Source organism: Petromyzon marinus, chromosome 56, assembly GCF_048934315.1.
Source record: "Petromyzon marinus isolate PM22_M1 ecotype Great Lakes invasive population chromosome 56, UKy_Petmar_22M1.pri1.0, whole genome shotgun sequence".
NCBI classification, from domain to species: Eukaryota; Metazoa; Chordata; class Hyperoartia; order Petromyzontiformes; family Petromyzontidae; genus Petromyzon; species Petromyzon marinus.
In genome coordinates this window covers 5,292,669-5,315,214 of record NC_133722.1, presented here as the reverse complement: position 1 = coordinate 5,315,214, position 22,546 = coordinate 5,292,669, and the positions used below count along the sequence as shown (strand labels likewise).

The 22,546-nt window shown below is 51.7% G+C and overlaps 1 protein-coding gene across 4 annotated transcripts in view; it reads left to right on the top strand.

The window, feature by feature from the left end:
- The window catches only part of LOC116954682 (integrin alpha-6-like), a 108,255-nt gene that overhangs the window by 28,829 nt on the left and 56,880 nt on the right, over positions 1–22,546 (top strand). Inside the window, exon 1 of one of the 4 annotated variants that reach the window (XM_076052499.1) lies at positions 16,716–16,801. The exons of the other annotated variants lie outside the window; for them this stretch is intronic. The gene's annotated coding sequence lies outside the window, so the exon portion shown is untranslated. Of the gene's footprint in view, positions 1–16,715; positions 16,802–22,546 lie in introns of those variants that run through there. 4 annotated transcript variants of the gene reach the window in all.

Below are 22,546 nucleotides of genomic sequence, written 5' to 3'. Positions count from 1 at the left end.
TATTTCGCTCTCTTTCAAAAGCCACCTGGCTATCATAAACGATAGATCAACGAAGTGGCTTATCATCATGTGGAAATGTATCGCGGTAAAATACTCAAAACGCATGATAATTCCAAGTGTGGATGGGAATACCGGAGGGCCCGGAGAAAAATCCACACGACCACGGGGAGAACACGCCAATTCCATACGTACGGGCATCAGGGGACAAGATCTAACCCACAACCTCCTGCATACCAAGCGAGGAAGTGAGCAATGCGCCACTAAGGTGAGAGCCAGGTCGAGAGCAAGCGCGTCTCGTCATTCTTTTTTCAAACGAGCGAGACGCGGGTTAGCAACGGGACGAGCGGTGGACGAAGATACCCATCGTGCGGCCAGAGACTAAACAACGTTGCAATCTCAAGGCGGCGAGAGTTGAAATTTGCGGTCGGGGAAACTCCGCGGAGGGAGAGATGTTCGCCCCCTTTGCCGATCTGTTGCACAAGGGGGGGTAGCAAGGTAGGTGCGGCCATCTTGGGTTCAAAGTTCGCTCCGTATAGGGCTGCAATTGATGACCCTTAACCTGCACTGTACCGCCCGGGTGTGCTGGATAAGCGAGTGCGGGGTTCGTAGCATATGTTATAAAGGGGCCCTACATTTTTAAAAATATAAATATTAAAACACGAATTTTTAACTTGCATAGTAAAGTAATTGTATTGCTTCATTTGCTATACAGCCAGATAATATGACAAATTGCTAACCTTAAACACGCAGTCGTTCATAAAAGTTGAAGGCGGTATTGTACTATAGTAATAGAGCTAAGTGCAGAATGACTGAACCGGAATTGATCGCCTGAAAGCATTTAGCGCGGGGCCTTTGAAAGTGTGGTCCCCATAGCTACTACTACAGATGTAGTAGCTACTACTACAGATGTAGTAGTAGCTACTACACGTGTAGTAGCTACTACTAGCTAATATGTAGTAGTAGCTACTACTACATATTAGCTACTAGTACATATGTAGTAGCTAATATGTAGTAGTAGCTATGTAGTAGTAGCTAATATGTAGTAGTAGCTACTACTACATGTGTAGTAGCTGCTACTACATGTATATGTAGTAGTAGCTACTATGTAGTAGTAGCTACTACTACATATACATATGTAGTAGCTACTACTACATATTAGCTACTACTACATAACTACTACTACATATTAGCTACTACATGTAGTAGCTACTACTACACATGTAGTAGTAGCTAGTAGTGGCTACTACTACATGTGTAGTAGTAGCTACTACTACATATTAGCTACTACTACATAGCTACTACTACATATTAGCTACTACATATGTACTAGTAGCTAATATGTAGTAGTAGTAGCTGCTACTACATATGTAGCTACTTTTGCTACCACGATACTCCGGTACTGCCCCAGCCGCCCCCCCCCCCACCCACGGTAACTCCGAGGCAACCTAGCCTGGCACGGCGGCAGGAGGCGCGCCTTCTCATGTTGTTGTTGGCGATGGTGATGGTCTGGTCTGGCCAATGAAGGGCGACTGGCGAGTGCCGTTTATGACTGCATTGATGGTCCCAGTGAGCTGCAGAGAGCGATAAATGCGGGATTCCTGCGTTGACAGCGGATGTCGCGTGCATCGAGTTAAAACCAAAACGAACAAAAAACGCCCGGTGCGTTTAAAAAGACAGTTCACGTTAACGGTATAAAACGGTGCGTAATCATGGCATGTTTAACACGTAGGATTTCGCCTCCAATATTATCCACGGTAGAGGTTCTTTCGGGTGAGATCGCGTAAATACAAATGTGTCGTGAAACCCGCCACCACCCGGCACAGCCAGATCGTACGTTTTTGTCGCGTAACCAAAACATGCCAATTCGTCACTAGCTCAGCACACCGGTGTGTTGGAGAGTATGATGCTTTGTTAGTATGATGTTGCCTGAGGATGCTGGTTGCGATTACCGGGGAATTGTCACGGGGTACTCGAATTGTAAATGTTGTAGTGGGTTCACTCTCCAACACACCACCGGTGCGCTGTACCAGTAACGAATTGGCCACGTTCTGTTTACGTGAACAAACCTTGGTAATTGGCCGTGTCGGGTGGTGGCGGGTTGAACGACACATTCATATTCACGCGATCTAGGCCAACAAAAACCTCCATTATGGAAAACATGGCCTGGTCAGAGTCACGACACGCATTGCACGTAACGTAAACGATAGCCTTAGAAATCGAGCGGGTACACATTGTCAGCCCCAGGTCACTTTATATATACTGTACAGGTGGTGCTCGCTAACAGCACTTGCCCCAACAGTCTGTTCAAGGCAACACGGGGCTGCGATGCGGTGCGTGCGTGTGTGTGTGCGTATGGAGCGGGCTGTGTGCGTATGTGTACGTTGACCTTCTTCCGCACCGTACGTAGCCAAACCGCGCTAATCGGAGGTGTCCTGAGTCTCACCCACCAGCTTAGACTACACGAGACCACCGGAGTAGAGTGGAGTGGGGGGTGGGTGGATGGGTGGAGGGGTGGATACGGTTAAGCGAACCATACTTCACCACGCTGGTCAGCGTGCGTTGGCGAATGTGATCCCTGAACTTGTCCTCTCTGGCAAGCGGCCGTCTGATCGGTGGTGGGTGCCAAGGGCGGTACCTGCGTGGGTGGTGGGAACCGGGGGAAGGTGATATGGCTGGTGAGGAAGGGTGCGGGTTGGGGGGGGCTTTGTGTAAACCTCACTCGCATTCTCCGTTCAAGGCCCATTGACGCATCCGGGTCTGGATGGGCGAAACACCGAGTGAGAACCGGAGCAGCTGACAGACAGACTGGCTGGCTGGCTGGCTCAATGAATGATTAACTGGCTGTGCTCACTGACCAACTGACTGAATGGTTGACTTAATAACAGACTCACTCGACAATCCGACTGGCTGACCGATCGGATGGCTCACAAAGCTGACCCGCTGCCCAACTCACGGATGAATGACTCACCAACTGACTGCCCCACCAGCTGACCCAACCGACTGACTGATCAACTGACCGACGATTGGCTGACTGGTCAAACAGACTCACCCAATACCAAAGGAATATTACGGTGGTGCATGCACGCGTTAGGCGGGGGGGGGGGAGTGGTGGCGCAATGGTTAGCGCGCCGCGCCGCGAACACGGACAAACTCCGACTTCGATTCAGAGGCGTGCGGTACATGGAGCGGACACGCGCCTTCCTTAGTCCGGTGCGGCGTGGGTAAACACCATCACTGGGAGGGGTGCCGGTCTCACCATGCCGTGGATTCTCTCTAAACACCTCCCCCCCCCCCAGACAATCGGCTACATGGGAGCACGGGGGGTGGGGGGCGGGGAGAAAGAGAATCGTTGTCTTTGTGTGGCTGTTTAATTTTCACAGGGCGTCACAATTTGGCGTGGGCTCGCGAGAGCCCTTGGCCTGGCGTCATCGTGGGGAAGATTGCTGTTTGTCTTGACGGCCGCTCGCCACTTGTAAACCCGCAGCGGGGGGGGGGCTGGGGGGGTGGATGGATGGTGAAGGAGGGGCGGGAGCACAGGAGGGTTATGGGGGGCAGCGTGGCACGGGCACCTCTCGCCCCCCCCCGGAATTCGTGAAAGAGCCAACGCAGCAGATCTCCGAGGGTTAAATCTTCTTCCACGAAGATCGCGGTCCCACCCTTGAACCGCATCCGCATGGCGGGTTCCTGATGCGCGAATGGCAAAATGCAGTGGTGTGGCGATCGTGTTCAACCCAGAACGTGCCGTGACAGCGCGCGGCGACGCCCCGATCCGCGAATGCAAAGGAGACATCACGGCGACGATGACACAGACTCTTTGGTTCTTTCGGCAAAGTCACGTGGAAATACATTTTATTAAACAATAATAGAATACGACGTTTCGATTGCAACACGAGCAACCATCATCAGGTACAAATGAATGAGAAATATAATGCAATGCAACACAGAGAGTCGGCCAACAAAGCAGTCAACGCCCCACCTGGTTGATTACGTTCTTACAAAGATTTCTAGAATTTGAGAGAGAGGGAGAGAGAGACGACACACAGACACGGAGACGACACACAGACAGACACACAAGCAGAGAGAGACAACACAGAGACACACAGAGAGAGAAACACAACATAGACACACAGACAGACACACAGAGAGAGACAACACAGAGACACAGACAGACACACTAGCAGAAAGAGACAACACAGAGACACACAGAGAGAGAAACACACAACATAGACACACAGACAGACACACAAGCAGAGAGAGACAACACAGAGACACACAGAGAGAGAAACACACAACATAGACACACAGACAGACACACAAGCAGAGAGAGACAACACAGAGACACACAGAGAGAGAGACACACAACATAGACACACAGACAGACACACAAGCAGAGAGAGACAACACAGAGACACACAGAGAGAGAAACGCACAACATAGACACACAGACAAACACACAAGCAGAGAGAGACAACACAGAGACACACACAGAGAGAGAGAGACACAACATAGACACAGACAGACACACTAGCAGAAAGAGACAACACAGAGACACACAGAGAGAGAAACACAACATAGACACACAGACAGACACACAGAGAGAGACAACACAGAGACACACAGAGAGAGAAACACACAACATAAACACACAGACAAACACACAAGCAGAGAGAGACAACACAGAGACACAGAGAGAGAGAGACACACAACATAGACACAGACACACACAGAGAGAGACAACACAGAGATACACAGACAGACACACACAACATAGACACACAGACAGACACACAAGCAGAGAGAGACAACACAGAGACACACAGAGAGAGACACACAACATAGACACAGACACACAAACAGAGAGAGACAACACAGAGACACACAGAGAGAGACACACACAACATAGACACATAGACAGACACACAAGCAGAGAGAGACAACACAGAGACACACAGAGAGAGAGAGACACACACAACATAGACACAGACACACAAGCAGAGAGAGAGACAACACAGAGACACACAGAGAGAGAGACACACAACATAGACACAGACAGACACACTAGCAGAAAGAGACAACACAGAGACACACAGAGAGAGAGACACACAACATAGACACACAGACAAACACACAAGCAGAGAGAGACAACACAGAGACACAGAGAGAGAGAGAGAGACACACAACATAGACACAGACACACACAGAGAGAGACAACACAGAGATACACAGACAGACACACACAACATAGACACACAGACAGACACACAAGCAGAGAGAGACAACACAGAGACACACAGAGAGAGACACACAACATAGACACAGACACACAAACAGAGAGAGACAACACAGAGACACACAGAGAGAGACACACAACATAGACACACAGACAGACACACAGAGAGAGACAACACAGAGACACACAGAGAGAGAAACACACAACATAAACACACAGACAAACACACAAGCAGAGAGAGACAACACAGAGACACACAGAGAGAGACACACAACATAGACACAGACACACAAACAGAGAGAGACAACACAGAGACACACAGAGAGAGACACACACAACATAGACACATAGACAGACACACAAGCAGAGAGAGACAACACAGAGACACACAGAGAGAGAGAGAGACACACACAACATAGACACAGACACACAAGCAGAGAGAGAGACAACACAGAGACACACAGAGAGAGAGACACACAACATAGACACAGACAGACACACTAGCAGAAAGAGACAACACAGAGACACACAGAGAGAGAGACACACAACATAGACACACAGACAAACACACAAGCAGAGAGAGACAACACAGAGACACAGAGAGAGAGAGACACACAACATAGACACAGACACACACAGAGAGAGACAACACAGAGATACACAGACAGACACACACAACATAGACACACAGACAGACACACAAGCAGAGAGAGACAACACAGAGACACACAGAGAGAGAGACACACAACATAGACACAGACACACAAACAGAGAGAGACAACACAGAGACACACAGAGAGAGACACACAACATAGACACACAGACAGACACACAGAGAGAGACAACACAGAGACACACAGAGAGAGAAACACACAACATAAACACACAGACAAACACACAAGCAGAGAGAGACAACACAGAGACACAGAGAGAGAGAGAGACACAACATAGACACAGACACACACAGAGAGAGACAACACAGAGATACACAGACAGACACACACAACATAGACACACAGACAGACACACAAGCAGAGAGAGACAACACAGAGACACACAGAGAGAGACACACAACAGACACAGACACACAAACAGAGAGAGACAACACAGAGACACACAGAGAGAGACACACACAACATAGACACATAGACAGACACACAAGCAGAGAGAGACAACACAGAGACACACAGAGAGAGAGAGACACACACAACATAGACACAGACACACAAGCAGAGAGAGAGACAACACAGAGACACACAGAGAGAGAGACACACAACATAGACACAGACAGACACACTAGCAGAAAGAGACAACACAGAGACACACAGAGAGAGAGACACACAACATAGACACACAGACAAACACACAAGCAGAGAGAGACAACACAGAGACACAGAGAGAGAGAGAGAGAGACACACAACATAGACACAGACACACACAGAGAGAGACAACACAGAGATACACAGACAGACACACACAACATAGACACACAGACAGCCACACAAGCAGAGAGAGACAACACAGAGACACACAGAGAGAGACACACAACATAGACACAGACACACAAACAGAGAGAGACAACACAGAGACACACAGAGAGAGACACACACAACATAGACACATAGACAGACACACAAGCAGAGAGAGACAACACAGAGACACACAGAGAGAGAGAGAGACACACAACATAGACACAGACACACAAGCAGAGAGAGACAACACAGAGACACAGAGAGAGAGAGACACACAACATAGACACACAGACAGACACACAAGCAGAGAGAGACAACACAGAGACACACAGAGAGAGAGACACACAACATAGACACACAGACACACAAGCAGAGAGAGAGACAACACAGAGACAGACAGAGAGAGACACACAACATAGACACACAAGCAGAGAGAGACAACACAGAGACACACACAGAGAGAGAGACACACAACATAGACACACAGACAGACACCCAAGCAGAGAGAGACAACACAGAGACACACAGAGAGAGACACACAACATAGACACACAGACAGACACACAAGCAGAGAGAGACATCACAGAGACACACAGAGAGAGAAACACACAACATAGACACACAGACAGACACACAAGCAGAGAGAGACAACACAGAGACACAGAGAGAGAGAGAGACACACACAACATAGACACATAGACAGACACACACACAGAGAGCCAACACAGAGACACACACAGAGAGAGAAACACACAACATAGACACACAGACAGACACACAAGCAGAGAGAGACAACACAGAGACACAGAGAGAGAGAGACACACAACATAGACACAGACACACAAGCAGAGAGACAACACAGAGACACAGAGAGAGAGACACACAACATAGACACACAGACAGACACACAAGCAGAGAGAGACAACACAGAGACACAGAGAGAGAGACACACAACATAGACACACAGACACAAGCAGAGAGAGACAACACAGAGACAGACAGAGAGAGACACACAGACACACAACATAGACACACAAGCAGAGAGATACAACACAGAGACACACACAGAGAGAGAGACACACAACATAGACACACAGACAGACACCCAAGCAGAGAGAGACAACACAGAGACACACAGAGAGAGACACACAACATAGACACACAGACAGACACCCAAGCAGAGAGAGACAACACAGAGACACACAGAGAGAGACACACACAACATAGACACATAGACAGACACACAAGCAGAGAGAGACAACACAGAGACACAGAGAGAGAGAGAGACACACAACATAGACACAGACACACAAGCAGAGAGAGACAACACAGAGACAGAGAGAGAGAGACACACAACATAGACACACAGACAGACACACAAGCAGAGAGAGACAACACAGAGACACACAGAGAGAGAGACACACAACATAGACACACAGACACACAAGCAGAGAGAGAGACAACACAGAGACAGACAGAGAGAGACACACAACATAGACACACAAGCAGAGAGAGACAACACAGAGACACACACAGAGAGAGAGACACACAACATAGACACACAGACAGACACCCAAGCAGAGAGAGACAACACAGAGACACACAGAGAGAGACACACAACATAGACACACAGACAGACACACAAGCAGAGAGAGACAACACAGAGACACACAGAGAGAGAAACACACAACATAGACACACAGACAGACACACAAGCAGAGAGAGACAACACAGAGACACAGAGAGAGAGAGAGAGACACACACAACATAGACACATAGACAGACACACACACAGAGAGCCAACACAGAGACACACACAGAGAGAGAAACACACAACATAGACACACAGACAGACACACAAGCAGAGAGAGACAACACAGAGACACAGAGAGAGAGAGAGACACACAACATAGACACAGACACACAAGCAGAGAGACAACACAGAGACACACAGAGAGAGAGACACACAACATAGACACACAGACAGACACACAAGCAGAGAGAGACAACACAGAGACACACAGAGAGAGAGACACACAACATAGACACACAGACACAAGCAGAGAGAGACAACACAGAGACAGACAGAGAGAGACACACAGACACACAACATAGACACACAAGCAGAGAGATACAACACAGAGACACACACAGAGAGAGAGACACACAACATAGACACACAGACAGACACCCAAGCAGAGAGAGACAACACAGAGACACACAGAGAGAGACACACAACATAGACACACAGACAGACACCCAAGCAGATAGAGACAACACAGAGACACACAGAGAGAGACACACACAACATAGACACACAGACAAACACACAAGCAGAGGGAGATAACACAGAGGCACAGAGAGAGAGAGAGACACACACAACATAGACACACAGACAGACACACACACAGAGAGACAACACAGAGACACACAGAGAGAGAGACACACAACATAGACACACAGACAGACACACAAGCAGAGAGAGACAACACAGAGACACAGAGACACACAATATAGACACACAGACAGACACACAAGCTGCCTCTCTGGCAGTTGTCGCATCCCCATCGGCAGCCTGCCGCACGACACGAATGAGACCCTCGACATCCACGGCGCTGGGTGACCTCACGCACTCCAGAGCGACGGTTGGAGTGGTGGAAGGCTTTTTACAGGAGGCAGCGGGGGGTGCTGCTGCTGCTGCTGCAGCGTTGGAGTTTTTTAATGCTTCAAGACGTTGTTCAGCCGATTTAACATCGGCGCGGGGAGGGAAGCGGAGCACGAGGTGGGTGGGGGGCGAGGGGCAACGCTCTATCCCCACCGCACAGACGGAGTTAACAAACGGCGATTTAGTCCACTTGCTGTACTGCCATCTCATGGCGTGGCGAGCCGGGCGTACGAAGGCACCCCCTCTTCGACGGCCACCGGGAAGGGAGTTTTCGCGCATCCCTCGGGATCGAGCGTTGCTCATCTCCCGAGCGTGCTCTCGCTTATCCTACCACGCGTGAATAATGCGTGATTTTGCCGCTTGTACAATGCCCAAACGTTAAGCCACTTTTGTTGAGCTATCATTTGTGGCCAGGTCGCTTTTGAAAAGTAAGTTAATTCCTCAGATGGCTTTGCCTGGTATAAGATCCCCCAAGCCTGGTTTCGTGTTGTATTTGTTTGTGTTTGGGTGATTTGTTTACCCCCCTTGTACGCTGCACTACTACCGTGTGTTTGTCCTGCTTGTTGTTGTTGTTGTTGTGACGTTCTTACCCCGTGCCCCGGCTGGACATCCGTGAAAAAGAGCTTCATAGCTCATCGGATTCCTCCAGTCATGAATGAAATATTCTGATGAACACTCATCATTAGCCCTTTTCCGTGTCCGAGATGCCTGCAAGTCGCAGGGCGGGTGTCCCGTTCACCGCTGAATCTCGCAACGCGCGGGAGTGTTCAGCGGTCGTTTTATTTAGAGAGAGGCGTAAGCAGCACCTCACTCGCTGCAGAGAAGCGTGGCGCCAAACATTGCCGCACGCCCTCCCGCCGCATGGCCTTGTGGGAGCCTCGACACATCTTCCCACCGGAAAGACGTACCCATAGATTGACTTTATTTTGTGACACGTGCGTACGTCATCGGAACGGGATCGGAAGTAAAGCTGATGACGTACACACGTGCGTACGCACGTCAATCGGAATGGCAACGGGTTTGGTTAATTGGCTGCAAGCATCTTTTTAAAAAGTGAATACAAATCCAACGCAGCAGCAGGAACCTACTGAAAGGGACTCCTTCAACTCCCGAATAAATAATTAAGTGATTTATAGTCATGTAATAACAACAAGGTATTTATCCACAGGAGTCACGCACTTGAGTCGTATGCTCTCTTTTTTTCAGGAGGGTGGTGCTGCTGTTACATCGAGGGCTTTATTTTAAGACGTCTTTAGGCAATTAATGAGTGTTATGGTTTCTAAACTAGTTTCGATGTGGGGGGGTCCGGGGCTGGGGGGGGAGGGGGCCGGGTGGAGGAGGCCGGGGAGGGGGGCCGGGAGGGGGGTAATCACCTGGGAGGGGGTGGACCTAGCGGTGACGTTGCGCTGCGTATTACCTGCGTCAAGGTCTGCGCCGAACGAGCACCTAATTCCTCACGGAAAGGCTCCTTGCGTGCGCCCGCCGTAAGAACGGCGACAGCGTCAGCACCGTGCGTCCGCTAAGGACAATTATCGCTGCCACTTGTGACGTACCGCGCGGCCGACGGGAACCCGACCCTGCTTATACGCAGAGACAGCCTCGCCCGAGGAGTCTCGAGGCTTTCCCTCGTCGGGAGGATTCGGCAAAAGCCTATAGCAGCGGTTGAGCCTTTCAATTTGTTGTTGTTGTTGTTGTTTTTTGTTCACTCTGAAAAGTCTCGGAAAAGGTTCGGAGGGCGACGCGGGCACCCACGATGGCCATACCCCCACTCTGTTTGGAATCACGGCACACCCGCTGCCCGGCGTGCTCCAGGCAGCGTTCACCGGGGGTGGCCCACGGGGGTTGAACCGCGTGTTGTGCGTATGCACGTTGAACTTCTTTCGCACCGTGCGTAGCCGACCGTTGCCAACCGGAGGCGCGCGTCTTCCGGCAAAAACAAAATCCACACACCACCGGACTGCAGAAGGAGCAGACCGCGGATGTCCTAGGAGAACGCGAGACAACGAGACTCGCGGAGGCGGCGACCCGAATGGAATCGGGACAGTTCTCAGATAACGGGCGAGGACCGTGCACCAAACTTTGGGCCCCCCGGGACGGTCACCACCGGGCAAAAAGGTAACTCTGGGACACCCGAGACCACGTGGCGCGGGGGGCCGCGATGGACGAGCTGGCGGCAGCGATCGAACCGCTCTTGGGGGGGGGGGCCCCCGCGGCTCGACGCGTCGCCAAGGGCGGGAGGAAGTGTGGAGGGGAGCTCATCGCGGCCTTTGTCTCCCGTAGTGGGGACGGAGAGGATTATGCCGAAGGCTGTCGCCTCGTGAAGCTGGCAGAACGTCGAACTCGGATTGTAAATGTCGCGGCTTGGCTCGCCGACACACCGGTGCGCTGTACTAGTGACGAATTGGCCACGTTCCGTTTACTTGACGCGACCTTACTAACTGCCTGCGTCGGGTGGTGGCGGGTTGAACGGCACATTTATGTATTTACGCGACCTATACCAAAATAAAAATAATAAAAAACTTGTGTCATGCAGGATTAACTAACCAACCGATCAGCGTTGGTCCAAGCAGAGCCTTGCCTGCTTGCCGCTGATGGGACGCTGAACGTGGACGCCAACGCTGCCGCTAAGTGGCAGTCTCAGGAGGCCGTGCGCGCGCCCGACCATCGGTGCAGAAGTTGTCGTATCCAGGCGCAAGTCCGTTCTCCTGTCGCGCGGGAGAAGTGGCCTTCCCGGAGAACACCGCGTTGTGGGGGGGGGGGGGGGGGGAAACTGCGTTAGAACAATCAACGTAGGGTAAATACACAGTCCGCGGTCGCACGTGAGGTGCGTACGCAGGGCCCGACAAAGACCGAGTTTGGTAGCGTCGAGAAGCATCCAGCAGTATCCCAATGGCTTTGGCCGACGACGTTGCTCCGTTCACTCGGTCGCGTTGCGTCCAGCCCACTCACCGTCGCGTGATAGCGCGTCACGCGAACAGACCGTGTAGGCGGAAAGACAAAAGACGGGCGAGAGCGGGGCATCATTCATTGCCCCGCCGCGTTCGTAGAGCGAGCGGGGAGAACAAGTCGCGTCTTCAGTTTTGATGTGCTCCCCCACCCCCGCGCGCTTCCGATTGGTTACGTGCGGTGCGAAGGAAGTTGAACGCGCGCACGTACAGACAGACAGGCAGGCAGGCGACGTCGTGCACGTGGTCGCGAGGTGGACGAGCAGCTGAGTCGCCTTTTGACCTTTACGTCGTTTTCAGTTGCCCAAGAATGTGTGCGTGAGTCTGCGCGTGGCTGTCCTCCCTTCCCACAATGCACCCTTCCCCCATGGCCCCTACCCACATGTATCCTCTCCCCCCGTGTCCCCCTCTCCCCGTGCCCCCCCCCCCTCTCCCTATGCCCCCCCACCCCCTACCCGCCCGGGCCGGTTGGGCCACATACCTGAGCCGTGCACCTTTCCCCTCCCCCACCCCGCGTGTACCCACACCGCGCCGCCCCTCCCCATCGCGCCCGCCACCTCTGGAGGCCGTTGGCCTGTGCCTGCCTCGCCCCCCGCCCCCAGTGAGAGTGGACGTGAGGACCGTGCGTTGTTACACACGGCGCGTGCGTGTGTGAAAGTGCGCGTGTGTACGTGTGTATGTGTGTACGTGTGTATGTGTGTGTGTATTGTGGGGAGCGATAGTGTAGCGGTTAGCGCGCTGCACTATGAACCTGGCGACCCGGGTTCGATTCCCGCTCACGGCCAACACCAGTGACGATTATCTGAACCGGTCCCGGGCCTCCCCTAGGTCGACTCAGCCTCAAATGAGTACCTTGTGCGGTGTGTAAACATCGTCACTAGGGAGACAAAGGCGGTCGGGCGTGGTGCTGGCCACCCACCCCCTCGTGTACCGTTACCGGCCTTCATAGGTGCTCGCTAACAGCACTTGCCCCTACAGTCTGTTAAGGCTATACGGGGGATCTTTGTCTTTGTGTATAGTGTGGGGAGCGGTAGTGTAGCGGTTAGCGCGCTGCGCTACGAACCTGGCGACCCGGGTTCGATTCCTGCTCACAGCCAACACCAGTGACGATTATCTGAACTGGTCCTGGGCCTCCCCTAGGTCGACTCAGCCTCAAACGAGTACCTGGCGCGATGTGTAAACATCGCCACTAGGGAGACAAAGGCGGCCGGGCGTGGTGCTGGCCACCCACCCCCTCGTGTGCCGTAGCGGCACACGTTGAGTTTGGGGGGCCCACATTTTCCGGGCACTTAATTTAACCAGGCGAGGAGAGCCCCCCACTGAGATTCACACGAAAGGCGTTGTCTTTGTATGTGGCCGTTGAGCGTGAATTCAATTGATATTTAGATGAAAACAACAGCCTTTTTAAAATTTACATCTGCGAAATCCCATTTGAGAAGATCTGTGTGGCATCCACGCTCGTTTTTTTTTGACGGGGTGAAAATCCCGCTGAGATTTGGGTTCATTCGCTGTTTTTTATTTGAACAGATAAGAGCCCAAGCGAGATTCGGGTGAATTACCGTATTTTTCGGTTTATAAGTCGCACTCCCCAACCTTAGAATTAAAATAAATGGAGCTGGGGTGAGGGAGGAGTTCGTCTTCTATTCGAGAGAATACGATAACAGTCCTCTATCTGAGCGGTGACATTCCATTGAGATTTTCGTTTGAATTATCCGTGCTCAGCGTGACCAGGTGAGAGCCCCAACTTACATTCCGTTCCGGAACGGTGTCCTCGAATACAGCCGGCTAAGATCTCACCGAGATTCGCTTCGGCTAAATTTCCCCTTGTCCCCCAGCACGCCGAGATCAAACTCTCGCCTTGTTTCAAGCGAAATACCCGGCGGGTTTTACCATCACGGCTACACCCAGGCAAGTCGTGCCCGACGAAGGGGTTAATGACGAACCACAAACACGGGTGCCCCGCTTGTTTTGCCGGCATCACGAGGACAAGGGAATACCCCCCCCCCGCCCCCCACTTCGCTTGGCTGAACATTTGAATTTACATCAGGGCAGTATTTTATTCAATGCAGCGAGTTACGGATTTCATCCTCCGCTCGAGTCCCTGGCACTCGATGGCTTTGCTCGTGCGAATGATCGCGTCACGGGGCCTGCAACGGACGGTACATTTTTGGTCATTCCACCCCGAACCCCGACCCACAACTTAACCGCCACTCTGCCCTACTTCAGTGTGGGCTGTCGAAAGCTTATCACCGCTCGCCGAAACCGATTTCAGCCGTGGCCCGAATCGAACCCGGGCAGCCACGTGTTGCGCCGCCGCTCCACCTCGCCGCTCGCTTCGAACGGTGGCGGACCTACGGGCGTCCGGCTTCAGTTGCCCTCGAAGGGTTTTTGCACGGCGCCACGAGGTTTACTCTGACCGCGTCGGGGCGAGACGCTGAGCCCGCGCGCGCGGGAGTCCGGGGTTTCGGCCGCCCCCCGCCGCCAAGGTCGACGTTTATCTCCACCCTCCCCCATTCCCTTTTGAGATGTTCAGCGGCAGCGCCTCGCCCGTTCCTCCACCTCCCGAGGTTCAGGACCGCGCTCAGCCCGAGCGTGAATCACAGAGGCAGTCCCGGCCTCACCCACGTTGGTTCCACAGATAAATACATTGTACGGCCATAACCTCCCACCCCACCCGGGCGCGCGCAGGCAACCACGTTGCTCCAACTGCTTCCGAGACGTGTGGCCAGCGTGGAAGAGTAGGCCAAAATACACTCCGATAGGTGGGCTCTCTACCCATTCATATGGTTGGGGGGGGGGGGGTGAAATTCCCGAGTACAGTTGCTCTTGACTACCCACAAAAGTAGTTCTCATTTTACTGACCCATTAAGAGTGATGGGCTTGAGTGTGACCCCGGATTGAGATTTGAGCTCAGGACCGTTTGACTTTAAATCGAGCCGGCTGGCTAGGTGACGGCCATTATGAGCTACGCCCGTGATCCACAATCTTGGAGGGAGGGTGGCGGGGGAGGGAGGGGGAGTAGGGGGGGGGGAAGGGTTGGTGAATCACAAAAAGATGGCGTTGTCGTCGTGGTGTGCGCGGGACATTCCCCTGCAGCGCAAAACGAGGCGGTGCCTGTAACAGGTGTGCAGTGCAGCAAGTAGGTCACCCAAACCATTCGTGTGCTGCGTGTGTGTCTGTGTTCCCCGTCGTGCGTGTGGGTCTTCTCCAGTCTCCCCCTGGGCTGGATGGGAGTGGATTGGCTAGACGGCAAACAGACGGTCACCGCTTCGTGCGCTTTCAGATACGCCTCTGGGGCCGTCTGGAACGCGCTTCCTTCCGATATTAGGAAGGCACTGGAGCTATGCACTTTTGAATCATCATTTACATTGACAAACTTACTTCTCACGGACTGCTTTTTTTGCGTTTAGTTTGCTGTCCTTTCCGATCAGCACGGTTGGCTACGTGCGGCGCGAAAGAAGTTCAACGCACGTACATTACGTGACGAGGAAGTGGCCCGGCATGGTGAGCAGGAAGCGCCTGAAATTGAAAGAGCTAGGGACGGAGGTGGGGAAGGGATTTGAGATTGTTGCGGTTAATGATACACGGATGTGATTCTGACCCATTGACCTTTTCAGTTTTTTTCTCTCTCTCGCAATTCCCCCCCTCCCCCCCCGATCTCACTCGCCGAATTTGGAGATAGGCCCTCGCGGAAGGAGATGTCACACGTCACGAAACTACCTTTGGGATTCCCTTCGCGTGAACTTCCTCTCGAGACATGCTGATTGCGTGGCCGTCAAACCAAAATTTTAGTTTTTAATTTCCTCCCAGAGATGGAATTCAGCCCAATGAAGTACAATGCCAACGTATTATTTGATAAGATTTTTATTTTTATCTATCTGTGTGTGTGTGTGTGCACAGTCATTGTGGGGGGGGGGGGGGGGGGGTGGCAACACAAGTTCGATTCCCACTCATGGGCACCAACACCAGTGACATCTGAACCGGTCCTGGGCCTCCCCTAAGTCGACTCAGCCTCAAATGAGCCCCTTGTGCGGTGTGGTAACATCGCCACTGGCGCTGCTGCTTGCTAACAGCACTTGCCCCAACAGTCTAGTCAGGCTATACGGGGGGGAGCTTTGCCCTTCGACAGTCATTGCTGCGCTTGCGAACCCCGGTTTAATCGCGGGCAGTGGCCGAAACGCGGATGCGAGCCGCCGTGCCACCTCAACACTCGGGACGTTCTAGACAGTGCAGCTTGGCCGGGCGACAGAGTCTGTCGAACTCACGCGAGAGTAGCGAGCGAGCGGGAGGGCGGAAGAGCGAGCGGGTAGGAGAGCGAGCGAGGGAGAGATAGGGCGGAAGGAAGAGGGGGTTGGGCGAGAGCTCAAGCACCAAGAGAGAGATAATTCATTACTCGGATCAATACTGATGAGTCGGAGGAATTGAATTCTCGCTCCATTTGCTGGCGACGCCGTGTGACACCGGATCGCCGTAAATCTCTCTCTGCGCGGTGCGGACCCCGCGGCTCGGATCGCTGCTGGGACGGCGGTGGCGGCGTGCGGCGGCGGTGGGGGTGGAGAGAGCTTGCAAATATTGACGTAGACGTTTTCATGAAAGCTAAACATCGGCTGTGAAACGTGGTTTTATTTTTTTGCCGTGGTGGTAGTGCTGGTGTTGGCGGTGGTGTTGATTATGGTGAAGATCACGCTGGCGATGGCCGTGTCCGGGGTGACGATGACGACGATGGCTGACGGAGTAAAGATGACCGCAGTGGTGATGGTGTCGTTACTTGTGGTTGGTGTGAATTGTGTTAATGATGAGGATGGTGTTGATGGTGTACGAATGGTTACGTTGATATTTTCTGATTCTGATGGTGAAAGCGGTTGGGCATTTTATTTTTGATGGCGGTGCTATGGTCGATGATGATGATGATGGTTTAAATAAGGAAATGGTGATGATAATTATGTTGATGGAGATGGCCGTGGTGATGTTGCTGATGATGATTAGCCAGAGTCCATTGAGTTTCAACGGCCACCCACCCACCGCTCCCGAGTCAAACCCCTATCCGATGTACGATTTCTAACTTGTGGCTCGTGCTATTCGCCTGGATTTCGCCTGGATATTGTATGCATATTGAACTTCTTTCGCACCGTACGTAGCCGTGAGTTTTCAAATTAGATTTAACAGTGCATGAGCTCCAGTGGCTTCCTGCTTATCGGAAGGCAGAGCGCGTTCCAGACGGCCGCGGAAGCGCATCCGAGAGCGCCGCGCGATGCGGCGACCCGTCTTTGGCTCGACGCCCAGGGCGGGGGGGGGGTCCCTCCAATCAGCCCCCCCCTCCCCTCTCTCTTTCTCTCTGGTCCTCGTGACCGCTCCGTCACCGACGCGGAGTGACAACCGTCTCGGCGTGGAGCGGTGGGGGAGGTGGGGGGGTGGGAACGGTCAGGCGGAATTTCATCGGCGAATCGAGCCGACGCTCGTGGGCGCGAGCGAGAGACGCGTCGCCCCTGAGTCGGGCGGACGGCGTGACGCCGCTGTCGAGCGCCCCCCTCCCACCGCCGCGTGAATCTCCCCTCGGCCGGTTTGTCTTTCGCGAAAAAACTTCACCGCTGCGGGCGGCGGCGCAGGAGCGGCGTTTCACTACACTAATGGCATCCCCTGTCCGCGTCTCCGGTATGCCGATTCTCCCATCGGCCTCGTTTGCTCAACTCCTCGTTTGCTCGACGCCCTCGTCATCCTCCGCCGCCGCTGCCGACGGAGGATGACGAGGAGGAGGAGGATGCTGAAGGGGTTCGTCAACGCGACGATTGTCGTGCGTGGGTTGCGCGGTGCAGACGAGGGGAGGCCGGAAAAAATATAACGAACCTGAAACTATAGTAATAGGTTTTTACCCTTTTAACTGGCACAAAAAACTGACACCTTTATACAAGGCATCATGTTTGCAATAACCACAACACAAGCAGTCAAAATGCAAACAAAAAAGACAACTCTGATAATAATATGCACTGTCCTTGAATTTGATTGGTCCACACCCGAGACAGCTTTTCTTAGAGCCTAGTCTCCATTGGTATTGGACCAGAAGACGACAAAAGGCGTACAACTCAAAAACAGCGCACTATCAGAGTATTGAGGGCTCGGGGTGAGCATTAACATTATGAGACCTCCTTTGCCAGAAACAAGATATAGGAATAGGTTTTACCCTTTTAACTGGCACAAAAACTGACGCCTTTATTCAAGGCATCATGTTTGCAATAACCACAACACAAGCAGTCAAAATGCAAACAAAAGAGACAACTCTGATGATAATAATAATATGCACTGTCTCTTTTGTTTGCATTTTGACTGCTTGTGTTGTGGTTATTGCAAACATGATGCCTTGAATAAAGGTCTCAGTTTTTGTGTCAGTTAAAAGGGTAAAAACCTATTACTATATCTTGTTGCTGGCAAAGGAGGTCTCGTAATGAACCTGAAACTATTCTCTTTTTCATTTGACCTGGCGATCGCAAGTGATAGCTCAGCGAAGTGGCTTATCGTCGTCGTCGTCGTGTGCAAATGTACCGCAGCCGAATGCTCCGAACGCGTGACGTTCATTACGAATGTGGAGCGGGGAAAAAAAAAACCGAGAGACCCGGAGAACAAATCTCCACGGCCACGGGGAGAACGCACAAACTCCAAATACACAGCAGGTGGTTCGGGTCAGGATCGAACCCACGAACTCCGGTATTCCAGGCGAGGTGGTTGACATATCAAAGCCACCGTAGCGATCACGGCACCGTCATCCCCCCCGTCGGATGTCTCCCACCCACCGGTTATCGATCTTCCATCAGATCAGATCAGCCCCCCCCCCCACGGCACGGTCGTATTTTGGCCGGCGCGTGAACGCGCCACTCGCCACCAAGTGGCGGGAACGTGACCCCACCGTGGCGCTCGTTCCGTGCCAGGTTGGGTGCCAGACCGTGCGGGCCACGGGCTCGCTCCCTGCTGCTAGACGAAGCTTCTGCTTTGCATCTCTCGAGGGCCTCTTGGCAAACGCTCGGGTGCGTCGCTGTAGTACGCCGATAAAACATGGTTGTCAATTTTTTTTCTTTTTTTTTGCTTTAGGTTTTTGTTTGTTCTTTCCCGACGATCCACAGTCTGTGACCGCTGGCTGTTCAGCTCCGTTTAGGCAAGAGTTTGTCCCTGGGACAGACCCAAGTGTATTCACTGGTTTGCATGCCAGGGCGGAGAATTGCCAGATGCACCAGCTGCGCGCTCCCCCACCGTGCCAAGCCAAGCTGTGTTTTAGCCGCTCGGCGCTCAGCTCCTTCATGTGATTGGCACGCCTCCCTCCACCTCGTGGCAAAGTCAAAGAACTCACGTACAGGGACTCCTCTACTTACGAACAAGTTCAGTTCCAGGGGTCTGCGTTCGTAAGTCGGACTCCTGTCGATTCCAACCGTTGTACGGCGTGTCTTTGTGTGACTGTGTGTGTGTGACTGTGTGTGTGTGTGACTGTGTGTGTGTGACTGTGTGTGTCGTGGTGACGTCACCGCCACTTAGTGGCGAATGGCGGTTGTTGTTGTTGTTTGTGTGTGTGTAACTGTGTGTGTAACTGTGTGTGTGACTATGTGCGTGTCTGTGTGACTGTGTGTGTGTGACTGTGTGTGTGTGACTGTGTGTCGTGGTGACGTCACCGCCACTTAGTGGCGAATGGCGGTTGTTGTTGTTGTTTGTGTGTGTGTAACTGTGTGTGTGTAACTGTGTGCGTGTCTGTGTGACTGTGTGTGTGTGACTGTGTGTGTGTGACTGTGTGTGTAACTGTGTGTGTGTAACTGTGTGTGTGACTATGTGCGTGGTCTGTGTGACTGTGTGTGTGTGACTGTGTGTGTGTGTAACTGTGTGTGTGTAACTGTGTGTGACTATGTGTGTGTCTGTGTGACTGTGTGTGTGTAACTGTGTGTGTGTGTAACTGTGTGTGTGACTATGTGTGTGTCTGTGTGACTGTGTGTGTGTGTGACTGTGTGTGTGACTGTGTGTGACTGTGTGTGTGTAACTGTGTGTGTGACTGTGTGTCTGTGTGACTGTGTGTGTGACTGTGTGTGTGTGTAACTGTGTGTGTGTGTAACTGTGTGTGTGACTGTGTGTGTGTGACTGTGTGTGTGACTGTGTGTGTGTGTAACTGTGTGTGTGACTGTGTGTGTGACTGTGTGTGTGTGTGACTGTGTGTGTGTGTGTAACTGTATGTGTGTGTGACTATGTGTGTGTGTGTAACTGAGTGCGTGTGTAACTGTGTGTGTGACTATGTGTGTGTCTGTGTGACTGTGTGTGTGACTGTGTGTGTGACTGTGTGTGTGACTGTGTGTCTGTGTGACTGTGTGTGTAACTGTGTGTGTGTGTAACTGTGTGTGTAACTGTGTGTGACTATGTGTGCGTCTGTGTGACTGTGTGTGAAACATAACTTGACAATGAACCCCGTGTGTGTCTGGGCCCATATCTCGGTGCGTTTGTGTGTGTAACTGTGTGTGTGTAACTGTGTGTGTGACTGTGTGTGTAACTGTGTGTGTAACTGTGTGTGTGACTATGTGTGTGTCTGTGTGACTGTGTGTGTGTAACTGTGTGTGTGACTGTGTGTGTGTGCTCGCTAACAGCACTTTCCCCTACAGTCTGTTAAGGCTATATGGGGGATCTTTGTCTTTATCTTTGTGTGACTGTGTGTGTGACTGTGTGTGTGTGTAACTGTGTGTGTGACTGTGTGTGTGTGTGACTGTGTGTGTGTGTAACTGTATGTGTGTGTGACTATGTGTGTGTCTGTGTGACTGTGTGTGTGTGACTGTGTGTAACTGTGTGTGACTATGTGTGTGTCTGTTTGACTGTGTGTGTGTGACTGTGTGTGTGTAACTGAGTGTGTGTGTGTAACTGTGTGTGTGACTGTGTGTCTGTGTGACTGTGTGACTGTGTGTGTGTGTGACTGTGTGTGTGTGTAACTCAAATGAGTACCTGGTGCGGTGTGTAAACATTGCCACTAGGGAGACAAAGGCGGTCGGGCGTGGTGCTGGCCACCCACCCCCTCGTGTACCGTTCCGGCCTTCATAGGTGCTCGCTAACAGCACTTGCCCCTACAGCCTGTTAAGGCTATACGGGGGATCTTTGTCTTTGTTGTGTGTAACTGTATGTGTGTGTAAATGTGTGTGTGACTATGTGTGCGTCTGTGTGACTGTGTGTGAAACATAACTTGACAATGACCCCGTGTGTGTCTGGGCCCATATCTCGGTATCTCCCCGCGCACCTGGGCACGAGGTGGATGTTTGGAATTCCTCCCGCGAGCCGTCGATGATCTGCGGTTGTGGAACGCGGCGCTGATAGCTGTCGCAGGGGGGGTAGGGCAGGTTGCAGTTCAAGACCGGAGGCCACCCCGGATAATACTGCGGGAGCCTGCAGTGCATTGGACATTGAAGTTCGCACTCATACACAACACACTCATGCACAACACACTAATACACAACACACTCATACACAATACACGAATACACAACACACTCATACACAATACACTAATACACAACACACTAATACACAACACAGTCATACACAATACACTAATACACAACACACGGTATACGAATACACAACACACGCATACACAATATACGATTACACAACACCTCACATTCATTATGCTAGTACACAACACACGCATACACAATACACTCATACACAACACGCCCATACACACATATACTAATACACAATAGACTCACACACAATACACTCATACACAACATGCCCATACACACATATACTAATACACAATAGACTCACACACAATACACTCATACACAACACGCCCATACACATATATACTAATACACAATAGACACACACACAATACACTCATACACAACACGCCCATACACACATATACTAATACACAATAGACTCACACACAATACACTCATACACAACATGCCCATACACACATATACTAATACACAATAGACTCACACACAATACACTCATACACAACACACCCATACACACATATACTAATACACAATAGACTCACACACAATACACTCATACACAACACGCCCATACACACATATACTAATGCACAATAGACTCACACACAATACACTCATACACAACACGCCCATACACATATATACTAATACACAATAGACACACACACAATACACTCATACACAACACGCTCATACACACATATACTAATACACAATAGACTCACACACAATACACTCATACACAACACGCCCAT